Source organism: Macrosteles quadrilineatus, unplaced genomic scaffold (genome assembly GCF_028750875.1).
Source record: "Macrosteles quadrilineatus isolate MER2022 unplaced genomic scaffold, UCM_ALF_1.0 Scaffold_9__3_contigs__length_116548681, whole genome shotgun sequence".
Taxonomy (NCBI): domain Eukaryota; kingdom Metazoa; phylum Arthropoda; class Insecta; order Hemiptera; family Cicadellidae; genus Macrosteles; species Macrosteles quadrilineatus.
Window position 1 is genome coordinate 113,891,481 of NW_026542602.1, and position 20,871 is coordinate 113,912,351.

Below are 20,871 nucleotides of genomic sequence, written 5' to 3' on the forward strand. Positions count from 1 at the left end.
ATTTTGTAGTCTATCTCATTAGTCCAACGAAATCCATCCACAGGTAGTGGCTCACACATAGCTGTGGAGTATAGCGAGTTACAATCTAAATATATTAAATACACACTCTCTTGATTGGGGTCATAGTGTTCGCCCATATATCTATTATTGGCTTTAGCGTAACGTGTAGAAATCATACTGACTCCTCCTCTAATCGCACTTTCTATAAACAAATGCATGTCAATATCTTGAAATAGTTGTAATTTTATACCAGTCATTCTAAGACAGGCCTCCCACGTAAGTCCAGGAAGTGAATACATATGTACGGGGTCAAGTTTGTAATCTTTTAAGCACAGGTCTCTAAAAGTCTCAAAGACATCAGCCAGTAGCAATACATCTGTTTTAAGATATAAATCATGATATTCTTGTAAATTATTTATATTAAAATGTATCCAGACATTTTTAGCATATTCATATTCATTGGGAGAGATATGTTCTTTAGTTAGAGTACTGTAAAATGCTTCTATAGGAGGGAGATACTCTGCAAACTTATCTGGTCCTGTCATGTATTCATAGGGAAATACACCTTTGCGTTGTAGTAGTGGATTTTGTATGAATCTAAATATATTTAAATTGGAAGCTAATTTGTATAATGGAAGAGACAGAAAGTTATAGTAATCTAAAAATACTAAATCATCAACTGAGAATGATATATATTTTTCCATATCTTTGGCTATGCAATTTAATTTACAATTATTAAATTTTCCTAAGTGTTGCATTATTAAATGACCATCGTAATTTTTCAAGTTATGGAAGAATACTGGGATTTTCTTTGTTACTTTATAGTTTAAATTACAATCATTGTGGGCAGCTCCACGGTATTGCCCAGAGGAATGGCAATGATCTCTCACCCTATCAAAATATAGGGGTTTTTCACAAATGTGACAATGTGTTGAGTTTTGGAAAGATGCCTCTTGCTCTGGAGTTATTACAAGGGGAATATATATCGACATTTGACTTTTAATGAAGTCATAAGTCTCAAACAACCTTTTGAAAAACACATCCATAACATTTGCACCACTATACAACTCTTCAGATATTATCTTAGAATCTCTTACTACAACAAATGCAAATCCAGATGGAGTATGGTTGTTAGAGTTTATAAAGCATTCAAAATCTGCATAAATCACAAATGGGGCTTTAAGTTGATATTTATAATTTTTAAATTGTAATGTATCTTGTTTAGACATTTCCACTCGTTGGGCATCAAAGTTTTTACAATATGTTGCATGACGTTCCAATATATCATTAGTGTAAAAATGTTGTAAACAAAATTTGCAAAAATGCTTCTTATGGTCATCTTTTGTAGAGTGGAACATTAACATATTAAAATCACGAATTAAACAGTAATGTGATTTACGACCTTCTTGTAATAATAATAAATCTATGTGAGTATTTCTATTTAGTTTGGTTGTTCTTAATGGATATATACATTTCTGGTCTTCAACTCCAAATACATTAACACTTATATTATTCTGTCTTTCGAATTTATCTATATCAGATATTTTTACGGGATATTTTATATTTGTCATATTTAACTGACTTACGTAGGGTACATAGTTAGAGACCCTTTCAGCATGATCATTAGCATTCCTTGGATATAAAGCTGCTAAAATTGACCAAAGAAAGCATTTATTATCCAAATTTTTTATATTTAAAACTGCTTTTGTCAATTTAATACTCTCTGGTGTGGGAATGTATGATTTTGGAGTTAAGGGCTTATACTTGTAAACATGTAACTGCCAATATTTAGTATGGTCATAAATCCATCCACTGCCTTGGGCTTGATATTTGTGTATAGATGCATCAATCTTTAAAAGAGCATTCTTAATTTGAGGCTTTAAATCTCTCTTCTCAATAGTTAAGGTGGTAATGCTTCTAAAATCTGCAATACATTCTTTCTCATTAACTAATTTTCCATTTTGATCCATAGAATATTTTATAAATTTGATTCTCCTTACTAAAGTCCATTTTATCGGCAGAGGACAAGAGTGAAGAGTATTTTTAAGTTTAGTTTTAATCGATTCACCAACAAATTTAATCATTGTATATGGACATTTGTTGCAAGAATGTACATGTCTTTTAAAATGACCAACAACATTTCTTTTACAGAAACTACAAGTCTTGTGAGTTATTAATATATGAGATTTTAGAGCTATGTTACTATCACAGATTAAATTACAAACTTTACACAGTTTTACCTTGATTTGATGTATCAAATTGTAGTGGCGAATCAGGTTACTTTTGGTGGAGAATGACACAGAGCAGTGTTGACATGTAGCCTTCATTTTATATATGTAACAAAAAACTAGGTTGGCATCTTCTATATAGTTGAAATTACATTTTAACAATTTCAATTAGTGAGAAATAATAATTTAAATCAGAATTTTAAATGTTAATATTCAAAACAATTTTATACAATAAGATTTTATAATTGCAATTTTCAAAATCAAAACTAGATCAAAAATTAAATTTGTTAAATAAAAAATACTTTTTAGCAATTCAGAATGTTGAGTCTACATTTATACAGTGTGTGCTATAGAGAAAACTACCTATGTTACCTGTGTTACATTAATGAGTGAAATTCAGCTAATTGTATAAAAATCAGGACTTGTTATATTTTAACATAGTAGAAGTTATACAAAAATGACAAAGTGTCATGAGAGAAAAATAATATAAGTTTTAAAGAAAAATCCTGTAAAATTTTTTCTAAGTTCAAAAATAAGGATTTTAATGTTTAAGTTTCACTGCCATAGTAACTGTTGAGAAATACTCTTTAGTATAAATTACATTTTGACAATTTCAATTAATGAGAAATAATAGTTTAAATCAGAATTCTAAATTTCAATATTCAAAACAATTTTATACAATAAGATTTGACAATTGCAATTTTCAAAATCAAAACTAAATCTTAAAGGTTAAATTTGTTAAATAAAAGAATACTTTTTAGCAATTCAGAATGCTGAGTGGAGCGACACAGAGCAGTGTTCATGTAGTCTTCATTTTATATATGTAACTAAAAACTAGGTTGGCATCTTCTATATAGTTGAAATTACATTTTAACAATTTCAATTTGTAAGAAATAATAATTTAAATCAGAATTTTAAATGTTAATATTCAAAACAATTTTATACAATAAGATTTTATAATTGCAATTTTCAAAATCAAAACTAAATCAAAAATTAAATTTGTTAAATAAAAATACTTTTTAGCAATTCAGAATGCTGAGTCTACATTTATACATCGTGTGCTATAGAGAAAACTACCTATGTTACCTGTGTTACCTTAATGAGTGAAATTCAGCTAATTGTATAAAAATCAGGGCTTGTTATATTTTAACATAGTGGAAGTTATACAAAAATGACAAAGTGTCATTAGAGAAAAATAATGTTTTAAAAATAATAATAAAAATAATAATAATAAAATAATAAGTTTTAAAGAAAAATCCTGTACAATTTTTCTAAGTTCAAAAATTAGGACTTTAATGTTTAAGTTTCACTGTCACAAGTCTTTTGAAAAATACTCTCTCTAAGTTTCAAATAATAAATACACAGACAGGCAGTCACCTAACTAAGTCATTTCCGCACGAGCAAGCGAGGAAGTGTCCATACAACTGCAATTAATTATACAGAAAGACCAGTCTCAGACATTCTATTCGCTACCGAGACAGGGGTGTGGCAGCGTAGGATGTCTAGACAGGTCCACGGTGCCGACGCCTTCCACTAGCCCAGCCCCGCATGTGAAAAAAACTTACCAGAGGAGAGAGATCAAGATGGCTGCGCTGGCTGCGACGGAAGGGGACTTACTGAAGGAACCGGTTTTCCCCGCCTTTTTATATAATTCCCAGCGAGTGAATTCATAAAATAATTTTTAACAATTGCAGTGTATTTGTAAAATTTATTTTAACAATTTCTGGAGAAAATTAAAATATGAAAGTACAAATTTAATTTAACACCTGTCACCTGTCATCACATCAATCACTGTCAATACGTCCGACGCCGCGCGCCTGTCTAGACATCTGGCACCACGCACCTGTCTAGACGTCTGGCACGGCGCACCTGTCTCGGCAACGAATAGAATGTCTGAGACTGGGCTGTCTGCATAATTAATTGCAGTGGTCTCAACACTTGCGCATTCAGGATCACCGAACCTTGGCGGAGGTACCCGAAGTAGCCTTGATGTGTTGTTAGTGTCGCTGTTGAAAGTGAGAAGACCGGTCGCACTCAAGGCCAGCAGCATGCCCAAGTTTACGCAGTAGTTATATATCAATGGTTTACGTACAAACCTCGCACTGTCAAGTTGATGATTTTGAGAATATACTTGTAAATGCATGTGGATTTGAAATAGTAATGAAGTTATACAATGGTATTGAACATTTATATTGGGGTGTACAGGCGAAGATCAGGATTTTTGGATTTGGTGGCTAAAAAATGATCCCCATAAGAATAACATGGGAAAAACATGCCTAAAGTGGGGTCATACCGGTAGTTCACCACTACTAACGGCGGGAAATTGCCGAGCCGACTTGTTTAAACAGTTAACTGAATCTCCGCCTGACTGTGCCACCATCTCAGACGGACCAGAGAGAGAGAGGTGGACGCTGCACGCCAGCACGCCCAGTGAAGAACGCAAGTCAGTGTCTGCGCGTGCGTTGTGAAGTGTGAGGTGTTTAGTGACAAAAAGTTCCTATACAATATTTGTGAATGGATTAAATCGACCCTTTGACTTTCAGTGCCGTCTCCGGTGAGTTTACAGCGATTATGGATGTGATTTTGTTTATTTATAAGTCACATTGCCGATTGTACATTTGATTTCTTTTCATACAGCATTACTACCCAAGCATTGATTTTATTGAGTACAGTCAGCAGTGCCCAGTGTGAGAGCTACTTGTTGGATGAAATTGATGATTAAATTATAACCCAAAGTAATCTTATCTAAGAATGTTCTACACGCTTAGTATTTGATTAAATAATAATTCGGGTAATTTGTGCTGTTAATAACAAGACCAATGATAATGTTATTAACTTAATAGCAAAACTGATTAATAACATATACACAAAGCTCTTTACAACATACAAATCAAATAACTGCAAAAAAATACTGGTACATAAAAAATACGTAATTCAATTTCGTATATCATAGACTAAGGCTTAAAAAAATTGAAAATCCTTTCACTCTAAATGTATGATATGGTGATTATCCTGCAAACATTGTTGGGGTGTACAGTTTATTAACTGGGCTACGCTAGGCCTATCGATTGAAAATAAACGATTCAATTAGTAAATCTTCATTCGATTTTTTTAACTATCAGCAAGTTTAGCTAGTTTGGGATAGCACACACGATTATTACAGTATTCACTTAATAATTTATGTTAGATTGTGTGGGTATAGAAAGATAAAAATGACATTGCCATCCCTTTTATTGTTTATAATACTTTGACACAGGTTTTTACTTTTTATGTTAACATATTTAATACAGTAATGGAGAATTTAAACTTTGTTGAGTGTACAGGTTTGCTGCGATTGGGGTTTAAAGGGCTTATCCAAAATTAAAATACTTTTCTGTGGTGCATTCTGTGGAAACATTGTGGCGCTATTTAAAATCATTACTTATACAGAATGTTGTGATTCAAACATATTCAAACCTACAAAACAGTTGGTGAAAGTAAACATCTGCTTTTCAATAAAATATTTTTGTAAACATTGTAGTTCCAAAAGTCTGACATTGAACCCCTTAAAACCCTCTGGGGCGGGGCCCTTTTGACGGATCTGCACCAAACTTCACACAAACAATCCTTGAAAGATGCTTAATAATGCCTGAAAGTTTCATTACAATCTGTCGAGCGGTTTCGGAGTCCATAACATATATACACATATAATGCCTGAAAGTAAGCCTGGGAAGTTACGAACGTACTTTTATTATTCTTTAATGTTTAATGAAGAGTATAATTATCGTGTGTGGTAAAGACCATTGCCCGATGAACAAGTACAGCTGGATCTATTATGTACAAATTTAGCAATACGTGTTTGAATTTAAAATTAATATCACTCCCTGTGTGTAACACCTGGCGGTGTGCAATTCTTGAGCGGAAGCAGCAGCAGTGACATATTAGGCGACGTAGAGCGCGAAAGTGGGCAGACGACGCGATTGACCAACCAGACGTCCTTGTATGCCTGCCTCCACCTCCGAGGTGTGGAAAACAAATGTTACATACTCTGGATTAGGCGTGCTTGCTTAGGTTTGGATTGAGAAATGGCTAAAATAGACTACGGAAGAATCCAAGTAATTTGTTTTTAGAACGTACTCGAAGTCAAAACAGTTCATAATTCGACGATAGATAATGAATTGCTTATCGCACATCATTTTACTTTAAAACACACGTTTAATTTCTTGTCGCATTTCTTCTCATGGATTTCTTCGATTCAAACTTATGTTTTAGTTTGTGGTTTTAAGTACTACAATTTCTAACCAATAATGTGGTCTGAACTAAAGAGAAGAAAATGGAAACTCAAGATTTTGTTTGTAGATGATACTGAATCAATCTCTCCACTTCAGTATCACGACAATCAGATACGTTTACGTTTGAATATTCGGGTTGACGAGGTGGAACAACTTGACACGCCTATAACAGAGCGTCGTGCCCACGGGCCTGTCGCAATAACTTACTTTTGGGTCGTGACTTTTCCTTTCGCTGGCGAGCGATTATGAACCTGGCTGTTGTGTCATGCTGTCCCTACGAGGTTCATTTTTCTGTGTTTCCAAAATAATTCAATCCTTTTGAAATATAAATACCGGTACACCGATGATTGGCATTCGACAAGCGTTTTGCGGTCGATTTGTTACCATTGATGTGTTATTTGACTTAAAAGCACTTTACATATTCTGTTAGAAATATGTTACATGTAAATACTCCTAGAAACATAAAGCATGTGGGGTACTACTGTACTTCCTTGTGTTCACATTATAAATTCGTTGTCAAAACGTGATAGGGTATATGTTTTATTTTTATAATATGGACAAATCGTTAACGGTTCCTCATTAAAAATTCATTATAACAACGTCATTGGGTTTGATGTTATGAACCAATCATTATACGGTCATTGACCTAATATTTTGATTTTAATCAACAAATGACAACATATTGGAGAATTGGTTTAGGAATTATGTCGTAGGTCACAGAAGTAAATTTATCGTGGCCGTTTACAAACGCCAAGCAAAGTACCAAATTTATTTGAACCCGAAATGAAAACTTCATCCTGAGAAGTCTTCTGGCCAATCAATATTAATAAACATTTTCATTTTACTATTCTTTATTTTTACTTGCTTATGTTGTCGAATACCAGGTTACAACAATTTTAGTTTAATTCAAAGATAGCAAACTTTTAAATAAATTTTAATATCAGTATTCACCGTTGGGATCGATAGCTAGGAGAAGCGTGTGTTTCGGTACTATCGACGCGTTCCACACAGTTCACATTGAGTTGTGAAAGTAAAATGGAAATAGTCTTTCACCTCACCCACTCTAGACAATACTAGGCTGACTGAAGGGACTGGCCTAGTTGGGGAGCAATGAAGCTTTCATTCGGGCTTGGAATATACAGTAGTTCGGTCAAACTAACTGCACCCAAACTGAGATAAAGTTTTAAATGTAGGCTACGTGCATACGTTTTTTCTAAATGGACAGAAGGAGTATTGTCTCCAAAGTTTCCTAGACATAAGTTAAATTTGAAAAAAGTTGTATTTATATAGATCAGTGTACCTTTTTGAAAGCTACATTTTATTATACATTGAAGAATCAAAAGCATTCAGAAGCATTCAAAATCATCCAGACAGAAGCATTCAAATGCATGGCAAATTTAGAGAATTAGTGTACCATTGTCTTTTGTATACGGAAGTAGATATCCTTCGATGGACAAGTTGTGGCAATTTTTTATTAGAAAGATCATTGTGTAATATCATAGTGCATAGTTTCATTGTACTAGCAGAGGACACTACCACAGTCTCTTTAATACTTTCCCTGCAAGTTTTTAATACAATGATGGTTTGTTGTGACTTGAACAAATGCGAAATAGTATATTTCATCACTAGGGTTCATCAGAAGTGACTCTTTTTGGCTCGAGCTCAAGTTTTACGATCGAGACGAAGCCGAGGTTGGAAAATGAGCGTGTGATGGACTATATTTTTTCATATTGCATCATTATTTGAACAAACTATGTATCAAAACTAAAATAGTTTTCATTTGAAGATAATCTCTCAAAACTACTTCTAACTTTTTTCCATTTAATTTTCTAATGGAAACAATCAGCTGTTTAGTAAGTGATTCAATCGTTTCGTTGATTAAGATTGTGGCGCCGGTAGTATGCATAATACTATTGATGTGTGGAAAAATTTACAATAAGGCAACGATTAACTACAATCGATTAAACAAACAATACTTCCTTTGATACATGCAATATTGTTTAAAATCGAAATTTACAACTGAGCTGACAACAGCTGGATTTTTACTCCCTAAAGAGTAAATATGCCACTTAAGACCCGCAACGCATGCATAAAAAACGACTGTTTTTGTTGCAGTGTGACGAAAAATAGTTAATAGTCAGTTGATCTTTCAGTTTAGCTTTGTTAAATAAGTATTCTGCAGAAATTGTAATTGACACAGCACACACTTTCGGTAGTTTAATTCAACTACGGTCATTCTAAAACTGACTACAGATTTAACATGGGAATGGAATTGAGAGCAATAGATACTCCAATGACAAATTACATCTGGATGCAATATCAATCCCCATCGGGTTCTATCCGGCAACCTTCAGGTGTGAATGCGGGTACTTTTCGTATCGTTTACCATTTTTATATATACCCGTTCATTATATTATGCTTGTTCTCAGACATTAATAGTATTGGTGTTCAACAGAAATATGGCCTACAAATTTGTTGTTGAGAAAGTTTATGATTAACAACCAACTCATCTGAAGCCACCGCTTCGTGGTGTAGTTATCTTTTGCATTCTGTGATCTTCAAACTAGTTGCACCGTCACGACCAATGTTCCGCTCAGTATCTTCTCCAAGGGCAACTAAAATGGTATTAAAATCCCACAAACGTGATGTAGCCTCTCTTATCTCAATACCATCTGTAGTTTAACCTTTGACAGTCAATGGGTTTAACTGAGCTCTCCCCGTTGTTCAAGGTTAGTTCACAGAGTCAATAATTGTAGAATTGAGTCATCGCTGCATGATTTCTTTTGAAACCTAGCATAATTTTGTTGGAAACAGTGCAACCTGACCAAGACTAGTCAAATTCAACTCTGAATTCTCTTGTAAGACCTTCATAGTTTTCTTGTGAATAGATCTACGTTTTCATTACTCTGTAGGAGAGAGAGCTGTCCTAGTGGTAGAGTGTGTGCGGGGCTTCTGTTCCCGTGGATACAGGTTCAAATCCTGCCAATCACCAATGGATTTTATAATTTTGTACATGCTAGAGCCTAGAGCTTAGAGGCCTAGAATGTGAAGAAAAAATAAAATAAGCTTTATTTACTATGAACTATTCTTGTTTTCAACCACCATTCATCTGTGGTGATATTTGTTGTTAAGGACGTATAACGACGAGTTTCAGACATTTTCCCCATCAGGTTCTGTTACGTGCACTAATTACTTCATCGTGTAGCAACCGTTAGACAACGTGGGACCGCATAGAGTAATGAACGTTGCCACAGCTGGGGCATAGAGTAATAATCTACTTTAATTAAACCTACTAAAGATTGCACAGTCGGCGTTTCATTTTGTTTAGTTTATGTAAGTTTGCCGTCAATAACGGTTATAATAGTCTAGATGCAGTTGTGCTAATAACCAATGTTTATAATTTAGTTGATTGATATTACTGAAAATTGCATTTTAAAGACTAAGAATTGTAATTGAATGCGTCCATTGACTTTTAAATAAATAAAAAACTTCTTTATTTAAACGGCAAAGTTAGAACTTACAAGTCCTCTCTACCTACCACTTAACCTCTAAAACATAAATGTAAATTAAAAAGTGCGGGGACAATCTAAAGGGACATAATATAACTTACAAACGCGCTAAAATAAAGCCAAGCACTATAAATTCGCTCGCCTGCTAGACAAATCCAAACAGTCCGCTCCTCTGCTAGAGCGTTCATAACACTCTCGACTGTTTACCTGATAAAGAAACCCATGCAATTTGCCTTCTCACTAGAGCTTAGCAGAGGATGTCCCTCAGCTTTACCCCCAGGATCGACCTCTGAACATCCATCGACGTTGACGTCTACAGATCAACCAGCTCATCTGAGCTACCAGGCCTTGGAACCACAGCTGACCATGCGTTTATGCTCCATCAAGGAGCTGAAACTAATGAAAAAGTGGCGCGAAGCGAGTGCATGAGCAATCCGGGACCTCCCTCACTTGATGGCGACGATGAACGTATATTGAGCTGATTAAATAATATTAGCCAGAACTGTATGGTCCCTTTTGATCATTCTTATCGACCTGAGCCATCTATCCCATCTCCCTAACCTGAATACCGTATTCAGGCCCCACACGACTTCAGCACACGAACGAACCTATCCTCTCGCCCCACAAGATTATGTTGCAAACCTTTAAAAAAAGGACTAAACTTTGTTGTACAATAGACGAATGTTATAACATTTCTTTCTCATTGACACCTTTAACGTAGTTATACAGTTTGCAAAATAGTTGTATAGTTGTGCATTTAATGTATTGATGATTGGTAGCACCTTTAAAGTCTACTTTATTCCATTTAACACATACTTATTTAAATAATGGGCCAATTTTTCATGATAACAGCACATAAAACGAGATTTTCATTGTGATGTCAGGTTATATCCGAACTCCTAGAAAACTAGTCCATCAATCCATCGTAGACAAGCGTTGAGAGGCAGTTTACGGAGAGCAAGTATGTGATCGATTATTTCCGTTTCCGTCGTTCCGTGAGAACGTCGTCGGTTCCAGTGTTTCAGCTACGGCGCCATAGCGTTCCCCGTTACCGTTACTGTTCCTCGTGTTTGTGTGCTCCATTTTCCGTCCGTCACAGACGAGCGCTCATCGCGTCCCACATAAGCAGCTCGCAGCTCCTGGCTGGCCTCTCATTGTCTTGGTCGTATACTCAGTAATTCGTCACTCTTGTCATCTTTGGAACTATCAAGAATTATTGGCCAGTAGCGTAGCCGTGAGGTGTGTATTACTAAATTCTGATCTAAATATTACTGCTTTCTAACGTAGTAGCTTTTCTGTTCCAGGTGAACGTAAAAGATACTGGTTTAAAATTATATTCGTGCAGATGAACCCGGCTATCACGTGGCATACTGTATATGATTTTCCTCGAGCTTAAGTCCGGCAGTGGAATGTTTATTTTTTGGAACAAATGCTGGTCAGAAATGGTCTATCTATTTATGCTTAACTTTGTTTACATTTTGATAAAGTTATTGATTGTTCTCTGTCGAAAATCGTTACCTTTGACTATTAGTCAATGGTATTACTAAACCAATGACAGTTACATAAAAAATGATACAGTACAAATACAGTAAGATGTGTTTAGTTGTTCAATTAATCGTAATGTTTTCTAAAGTAAAGGGTGTTCCAGAGGTTAAAGGCGTTTTATTTTACAGTCCAGCCCCCTTTGAAGCTAAAAGGACATACCCCTTGATTTTACAGTACCTACCCCTTTGAGCTACGGCATTTATACAGATTAAAGTAGGCAGAGAATGAAAACATCACTGTGACAACTAATACAGGGACTGTAACAGTAATGTTGGGACGATCAGGTTAACCTGTTTACTGAGGGGTCATTGTTTCCTATGTTTGTTATATTTGTTGGCCAGACCTGGGGTTTCACGTACGCTTAAAAAAGGATTTGACCGCAAAATATTTCGCGGCATATCGAAGATTGGTCCGTTGAAGTGTTAACTCTTTTATTTTGTTTTCCAACCCTATAACTTACCTATGCAGTCTACATTATTCCGCAATATTACACCTCTACAGGCACGATGACCCAAGACTCAGAGGCGAGGCGAAGCCTACAAGGAGTGACGTCACTGGGAGAGGTTGACGTCATCACACCTTGGCTCGAGGCCGCCGAGCCCACGGGCTCACGGACAACACATACTCTCGCCTTATGTTGAGAATATTTAAATTAAAGGGGTTACGACCAAGATTATCTATTCTTTTAGATCCGTAATTCAACGTATTTAGTATACAGTGCAATATAAGAATCACATTGATTATTGAAGGATTAAATTTAATAGGATATAGACCAACGGTATAGTTAATCAACGATGGATTGATAGTCCACATCAAAACCTCTAGAATCTGTATTCACAGCCTCATTGATTTATACTCAACTCGAGACTCAAATCATTCAAGTAGACCTTTTCATCATACAAGTAAACTTCCCATCCTATTGTCATAGCAAAGCTGAAGCTTGTTTTCATGTGCATGCCCCTTGAGTTTGGGTTGGTTTGATGATTATCTGTTAGTTTAGAGTAAATTGTAGTGAGCGCGTCAGGTGCCTCACACGAAGGCGCAAGAGTATAGGGATGTGTTCCAGACGGAGGTCGGTTGACCTTCAGTTCTAGGTTGATTGGAGGAGGGGTGAGAAAGTGAGAGAGAGAGAGATAGCGTGTCGTCCAAGGCGGAAGAGTACAAAGCGTATAGTCTACCTTCCCTTAAGGACTGGGGTGTCGTACCACAACTAAGCTGTTCACAGACGTTTGAATAACAATAGCAGGAATAGTGGCCAGCAACGGAACCCAAAACTAATAAACTCTATCGTATAAATAATGTTTTTAGTACTGGATTATGAAATGTGCAGATAGGCTTACAGTATTTAGCTGATTGATAGTCTCTCTCACCCCCTCTCACTCTCTCATTGTCTCTCTCTTCCCCTCTCTCTCCAGCGTTTACTACCCTTTAGGCCATAAATCAGGTGATTGTCCAAGACAAAGTCCTGGAACGCTTTCCGTCTCCTAAGATATAGTAACAACACTTACAACATATATCGTAACAAACTATTAACTCTTAAACAAGAGAAGAAGACTTAAACGACATCGACGCCAAACATTACCAACATGGTATACACATCAAAACGTTCCACAGATTTTTCAGTATGATGTAAACTTGCACTATTCAAAGTCACTACTATATATCTTTTGTTGTGTCGGCGTTGTTGCTGTACCCCGAACATGTGTATGTATGTTTTCGCGGTCTTTTTGTATTCAGTTGACATTGTTACATCGAACGTCTGTGATAGTGGCCATGTTTCATGTGTATGTAGTGTTTGTTGGTCTTTGTCGAAGGTCGACGACCTACAGCTTTCACTAGGACGGTGGAAAACTCACTTTCTTCTGACCATCACAGACCACCGTCAACAATATAACGGTCTGTCTACACACTGTATCAAACATCAAACTGGTCTGACCGGTTTAGTAAAATTGTTTTAAATTATCTTGTTTATCAACTAGTGTATTATGTAGATATATTAAATTGTATAATGTTATATCATATCATTTTCTTTGTGATCTCAATGCAGTTGTCATTGATTTGTAACACTAAAGCTGATAACACAACATTTCGAACATTTTTCAAAGACAACAACGAAGTCTCGAGAGACTTGAACGATAGGTCAATATGAAGCGAAGGTTCATTGAGTCAAAAGACAATAATGTGTAGATTTTCAAAAGTTATTACGTATTTACAGTACATTTATAACACGCATTAAATGAGAACACTACGATCGCAAAGTAATGTACTATTACACCAAACCAAATATTTCCCATAATAATTGGTCATGATCCTAACTACAGTACATAAAAATGGAGTTAAAGTTGTTCGTTCACGAATTGCCGCCAAAAACATGCCAATTTCATGTTATTTATACTGCGTTGTAAACAATGCCTGTAGAAATTACAAGTCAACACTGAATGTTTATGTAAATATAATAATTATAAATTATTGAGAAACAAAATTGTAATGTTAAATATTCAGCGATCTGGTTAGATGGGTGATCAAGCAAAGGACAAGAGTTAAGACTAGACAAAGGCGTAAAAAAACATCATTTTGTCCTAAGCTATACTGTTGTACTTATGATCATATCTAGGTTTTATATTAAAATGATAAGAGATCTGTGATTTTCTTTTTCGGGGAAAGAGCTGTTCTAAGGTAGAGCTCGGGGCTTCAAAGCCAGAAGTTATATAATCCATTTTTATTCTCAGTTTTGTAAAGACGACCAAATAATAAAAATTACCCCAGTTCAATAATAAATCATGATACTTTATTAAATTCTCAGCAAATGAAATAAACTGTAATAATAATTCTTGTTAAATTAATTAGGCATAATCGTAACTGAGTCCAAAATATGTTTTTTCTTTTACCCGTTAAAAAATAACTTATTTAATACTCTTCAAAAAACGAATTTAAATGAAGTCTTCAAACACAAGCTAAAATTTTTAACCGCGGCATTTATTGTATATTATTATAAGTGACGTATTTAAACATGTCAATTTTTACCCGATTGCCATTTTTGCCTTATGGCGAGAAGATAATATTTCTAATAGTGTGAATCGAAGGCAAACCATTGGTAAAAGACTTTGGAGAAACAAATCTGCATAACGGACTTAATCACACTAACATATCACATTCAAGAAGATTGCAACCAAACTGTAAGGGTACAAGGTCATGAAATAATGATAAGGTAAACAAGGACATTTGAGGTGGGAAAGAACTAATGTTTAATCCTCCTAGGAAAGAACTGTGCTAATGTCCAGAACTCGAGGTCGATGTGAATAAAACATGATGAATCTGCACTCCTCCTCGTGGTATATAATGTTTGCCGGCGAATGTTCTAATTTACGAAGTTTAAGTTTCCTTGTTCTTAGAAATTAACCAGTCAATATACTAAAATATACCAGTCAAAATTATACCATTGTTGGACATCATACTATTTTAAAGCGGTTTTAAGCTTTAGATATGACAGCTATGTGTGTGTGCAAATTCATTCTTATCTTTACTGGTTGTTGTTTAATCATGTTAATTAGCCAACAGATGATACATGAGTGGTGTCATTTGCAGCTGTCATTTTGTGTTTTATTAAGTTAATTAGATTTTTATTCTATTTTGTTCATAACAAACGTTCGTGCCTTGGTAAATTAAACAATTTGCTGACCAACTGAAAAAAATACCTTTCATCGTGTTATAGAAAATCCAATTATCAACAAGCCTTTAACTAACATCAACTCTGACAAGTAATTATTTCAAAACAGCTTTATGCATAAAACAGAAACGCGGCCATTCAAACTCTAATAAGTATTAGCATTGACTATTGGATAGGAAGCCAACTGAATATATTCTAGTAGTAATATAGGCCTACCCTCAACAGCAGAGCACCCAACCGAACACATCGGAGCAGTAGTGCTTCTTTGGAGCTTGTGTAATTGTGCTGATTACACAAACAAACACAACACAACAGTACTACTTCCTTAATATGAGCTGACTAGAGACGGCTATGGCTGAGCTGATAAAAAATTCATTCCTACCCGTAGTGTAGTGCTGCTTTAAAGTTTGAGCTGGTCAATAAAAAAAGGGGAAAACACGTAGGCTACACACACCTCAACAGTAGAGTCTTATAACGCCTGCATGAGCAGACCAACAAGTAAAACACACACCATCGACGCTTGAGCTGAGCAACCAACCAAACAAACCACAACAGTAATGTCACAACGACGCTTGATTTGAATTTGAGCAGCTAACCAAACAAACCTCAACAGTATCTTTTGAGTTGTGTATTATTCCAGCTTCAAGAACGAATTAATAAACTAGTTTACCTTGTGGTTGCCAGATTCTTGAAATGTGTAGATATCTTGCTCGATGTACATTTCGCTACATGTGTAGCATCGTCAGGAGCACAGTTTGTCACATTAGTGTTTGTACAGGAGCACATTAGTGACAAACTGTGCTCCTGACGATGCTACACATGTAGCGAAATGAAATGTACATCGAGCAAGATATCTACACATTTCAAGAATCTGGCAACCACAAGGTAAACTAGTATCTTTTGATTTTGACGCCTGAGTTTAGCCAGCGAAACGAACCGATACTCCAACAACGTAAAGAACTACTGTACATGAGTTGAGTGACTCCTGTTTAGATCATAGTTTAGACAACGCTTTGATGACTGAAATATGATTGGCAGTAAGCAATCATCGGTAGACCTTTTTATCGGCTTGAGCAACAAACCAAACTCAACACAACAGTAGTGCTCCTTTGACGCCTGCGCCGAGCGCGCGGTCAAGGTCGACTGCGCCTGCGTGACTAAGCGGTGCGCAGACCTGTGTTCTGTGTTGCCAATCTACAACCAATTACCCGATTTGCGGGCATTTGGGGACAGATTTGATATTTGCGGCCGACTTGTGGTTGTTTTCCAGCAGGATTGGTTGTTGGAATATATAGATCAAACATTTTCGCATTGAGTTCTTGTTAGTTTTGTTTTACAGTAATTTTAGTGTTGGCTCAATACAACAAAGTTGTGATGGTGAGCTCAGGGTAAACAGGAAGTGGTTTAATGAAATGGCAATTTGGTTGGTGTAGTGACTCCTGACTATCTGTACATTAATTTTTATTTCACATAATTAATTATGTGAAGTACCTAATTAATTTACATAATTTTTTTCAAAACTTTGGAGAAGTAGGAAATGATTTCATTTTTACATCTTCTTAAAGCACATGTATTTTGATTGATAGTTTATTTTTTACTACATCTATCTATACTTCTATATCTATATCTATACTATCATATAAAAATCTAATGGTATCTGTCTGTATGTGTAATACCTTTGACTATTAATACATAGTCAATGGTAATACTTATTAGGTACAAAAACTACTGAACCAACTGGGCTAATTAGACTGCAGTTTAATTTTACAAAAATATAGCTACCATACCAAGAATGGTAATAGGACTATTCACACTTTGATACTGACCGTGAGACCATGGACTTTGCCCCTTTGGCTTTAAAAGTTCTGAGGTGAGGATTTAAAAAAGTCAATATTGATTTGCGGGCTTGCCTTTACTGGGCACATGCGGCAACTGAAACGCCTTGGCTGGGCACATCCTTTATCTTTGGCAGGGAGGGTCTGCCCCCCTCGGTTCCAGGAAGAACTCACGTAGCCAGCCAGTGAACTAAAGACGTAACTAATGAACGTAAGACTGTAAGTACAAACCACTAAAACTGTTGGGCTTATTGTATTTATTATAACTACACTCTACCAACAGAATTAAAAGTAGAATAAAAGTTACAATTATTCATTTGTAATCACATGTTAATGAGCATATTTTTCATTATTTCTCATGATCTGGTAGATTTGGACATAATCCGCTATTTTTCCCAACCCCCTGTGACCTGTAATTTGAACCCTCTCCCATGATCCTGTGAGCTAACAAACTCTTACAATTTAGATTTTTTTAAATCTCTTAAACAGAATAGACAGATACTAAGTGAAACCCGTCAAAATCGACGGTTTACTTTCAAGGCTTACTTTAATTAATCCAACTGCGATAAATTGAGTGAAAATTATACATATTTTGAGCAATTAGCATTGTTTAAAGAGTAATAAGTGTTAAAACAATAATGCTATTAATTGCGTTAGTTACCAAATATGGTTGATCATTCAATGAATAAAATATTTCCCATACCGTACGTCATCGGAGTTATTATTAGTATGTTAACTGGTATCTCTTCTTTTGGAAGAACCTTTAAATAGTATTAAAATCGTATTGGTGGATCTTTTGTAGTTAAAAACTTCCGCGATTTCATCAGTGCAATACAGATTAATCTATGATTATATTTGAGAAAAAAAATATCTGTTTGTTGAGGAGACACATTCTAACTTAAAAGGGAGGTCCATCCGTCACAGTGTTAGTTTGATTTTTCCTTCGTCACGTCGCGTCAGTTTATATCGTACTTCTGTGCCATTGAATAGTACCCTCTAGTATAGTTTTGAGAAATTGGTTGTGGGGTTAATGTTAAACATTTTTAATGAAACATATAACAACCAAGTTAAAGACACAGTATGAACAAATCCGGCATTTATCAAATAAAATGTTCAGACTGTAATAAATCCTACATTGGCCAAACAAGTCGTAAATTCAAGAAAAGGTTCCACGAACACATACAAGCATTAAAATCAGGTAACAAAACGACAATGAAATCAAAATTTGCAGAGCACCTAATTGAAACGTGGCATAAATATAAAAATATACATGGAACTTTAGAAATTCTAGAATAACAAAATAATGAATCTTAATATAAATGTCAAAGAGGATTTTCATAAATATACCCAAATTACTAAAGATTTCCTCAAAATTTACTGAATACCATGAACACCCACAAAACAAATCCGATGTTTGAAAAAATCCTACAATTGCAATAAAACAGAAATATTATATGATATACTCAAAATTAAACAAAGAATAAATCAATATCCTCTAAATTCTAAGTTAGCTCTTAGTTAGTATAGTTAGTTATATGATTATAATTATTCCTTTTATTATTTGTTATTATATTTGAATAAAATATCAACATGACTATGGCCCAAGTGTTGAAACTAGTTGTTTGATAATAAAATGAGTTAAAAGGGTACTAATTGTTTTCTAATGTTTTCATTTGCATATATATATATTTATGAACAACTAATGCACAAATGTGGAAAATCAGGAACATACCAAATCAACTGCAAAGATTGCTCTAAACTTTATATGGGACAAATATGGTGATCAATTTCTTGACGATTCAAAGAACACATTCAAGCAGTAAAATACAACAAAATAACAACTCAAAAATCAATGTACGCCGAACACATTTTATCACATAACCATAGTTATGGACAAATTAAAGATAGTGTCAAAATGTTAGAATATGAACAAAAAGGAGGAAGGATGAATGTAAAAGAAGAATTACATGTATATCTAGTAACAAGAAAAATGAAAACAACATCCTTAACATAATGCAAACACAAAATTTAAACCCAATTTATGAAAAGATGGAAAAATTAAGACAAAATTAATCATTAAAACCATTGGCATAACGATATTTTTAATTATATATTTTTCCAAGACAAGATAGATTGAGTTAAAATTTAAACATTTAAACAAGAGTAAACTATCGTCCGTCACTCGTTCAAAATGTGTTTACCGGACTCGTATAGCAATCCCGCACTCGACTTCGTCTCGCACGGGAACGACCACAGTCTCATGGAGAAAATGAAAACTGTTGTAGTTTACTTTTGTTGTTGTGGTTTACGGATATATTTTGATAAAATTTGGCAAATTTATTTATTTCATTCTATACTATTGACGTATGGTCAAAAAACATGTTTTACCTTTCCCGTAGTAGCAAACCTCGTTAACACTCGTTAAATCTAATGTTATTGAAATTGGGAATAAATATGTCTTATTTATAGAAAAAATGTAACCAGACAGGTTGAAATTCGCTTCGTCTACAGGTTTGCTGTGGCGGGGGTATTGTATTGTTCTTGATGATTTGTAGAAAGTTTTTCAAACATTGTACTTTTGGAAATTTCATGTTTAGTTTGATATACTGAAAATAAGAATGTGTCTTTGATAAATTTCTTCAGGTGTCTAGGTCTGATAATCACAAAATTGAAAGTTCTCACCAGTATTGATTTTTCACAGTGGCTTATCGTTAAATGTTGATGTGGCAGTACAAATTTTAATAAAAACAAAAGAATATATAGACCACTGCTCTTCTATTGCTTATAGCTATATTTTTATAACCTTTTACTTTAGAAGATATTTGTGGATGAGACCCTCACTAAAATAGAAAATTAATCCTAGTTAAAATTAGTCCTAGTTTAATTAATACAAGAGTAAACTATCGTACGTCACTCGTCCAAAACGTGTTTACCGGACTCGTATGGTAATACTTACTTACTTACTTTTCGTCCAGTAAACACATATTTTCAGGACTAGTAACGTAATAAGCTATAATGTGCTTAATCTGTCATGTCTGATAGACAAGCGAAGAATTTCACAAAAGAGGTTCATTGTTGTTGCCAGCTGTCTTCTTTCTTGATACATCACTTCACTTATATTTTGGCTTTTGAATCATCTAATGGTGGGATTTTAGGATAAACTTAACCCTTGTTTTGAATAACATGTAACATGCACTTTCTTTGGTCACTCGGGATTTTCTAGGAATTCATTGCCGCGCGCCGTGAATGCCGGGCAAATGCGGACACGGAATATTGGGGACACATCATTAAAGAGGGCAAAAGCGGACACTAGAGATTACTGCTACCTGACAAGGGGTTGACAGGTCTCTGCAAATATTTCTAGGGCGGAATATTGCGGACACATGTATCTACGACGGGGAAAAAGGTGCGAGGGAGGGAGGCCACGGGTATTTGGCAGTTTAAATCTTTATCTTTCTATTTATAGCTAGACTATCCCTATACTATACGCGTTACGTTTGTGCTTACAATGTATAAATGCTCCAAGGATTTCCAAAACTGGAACTACAACTAATAGCCTTCAACAAATGTTGTTATTTATTATGAATATTTCGTGGAGTTTACTGTTAATAATTAAATTTTCATTAGAGAGCGCTTGCCAGATTAACAATGTTTGTTAATTAAATAAAGAATAAAGACGGGGAATCGCTAAGAGATATTGGGTTTTCTTACTTTATTAGTCCGGCCATGCTGGTTCGCGATCTCCTTTGAACAACGTAGATTTTTACACGTTTGTTTCAAATGTTGCCAACATCGTATTTTTACTTGAGTTATAGT

The 20,871-nt window shown here is 35.0% G+C and overlaps 1 protein-coding gene across 3 annotated transcripts in view; it reads left to right on the forward strand.

Moving 5' to 3' along the window:
* The first annotated feature begins 4,626 nt into the window (after positions 1-4,626).
* The window catches only part of LOC129002757 (uncharacterized), a 67,499-nt gene continuing 51,254 nt past the window's right edge, over positions 4,627-20,871 (forward strand). For all 3 annotated transcript variants that reach the window (XM_054430796.1, XM_054430793.1, XM_054430795.1), the window contains exon 1: positions 4,627-4,782. The gene's annotated coding sequence lies outside the window, so the exon portion shown is untranslated. The remainder of the gene's footprint in view (positions 4,783-20,871) is intronic.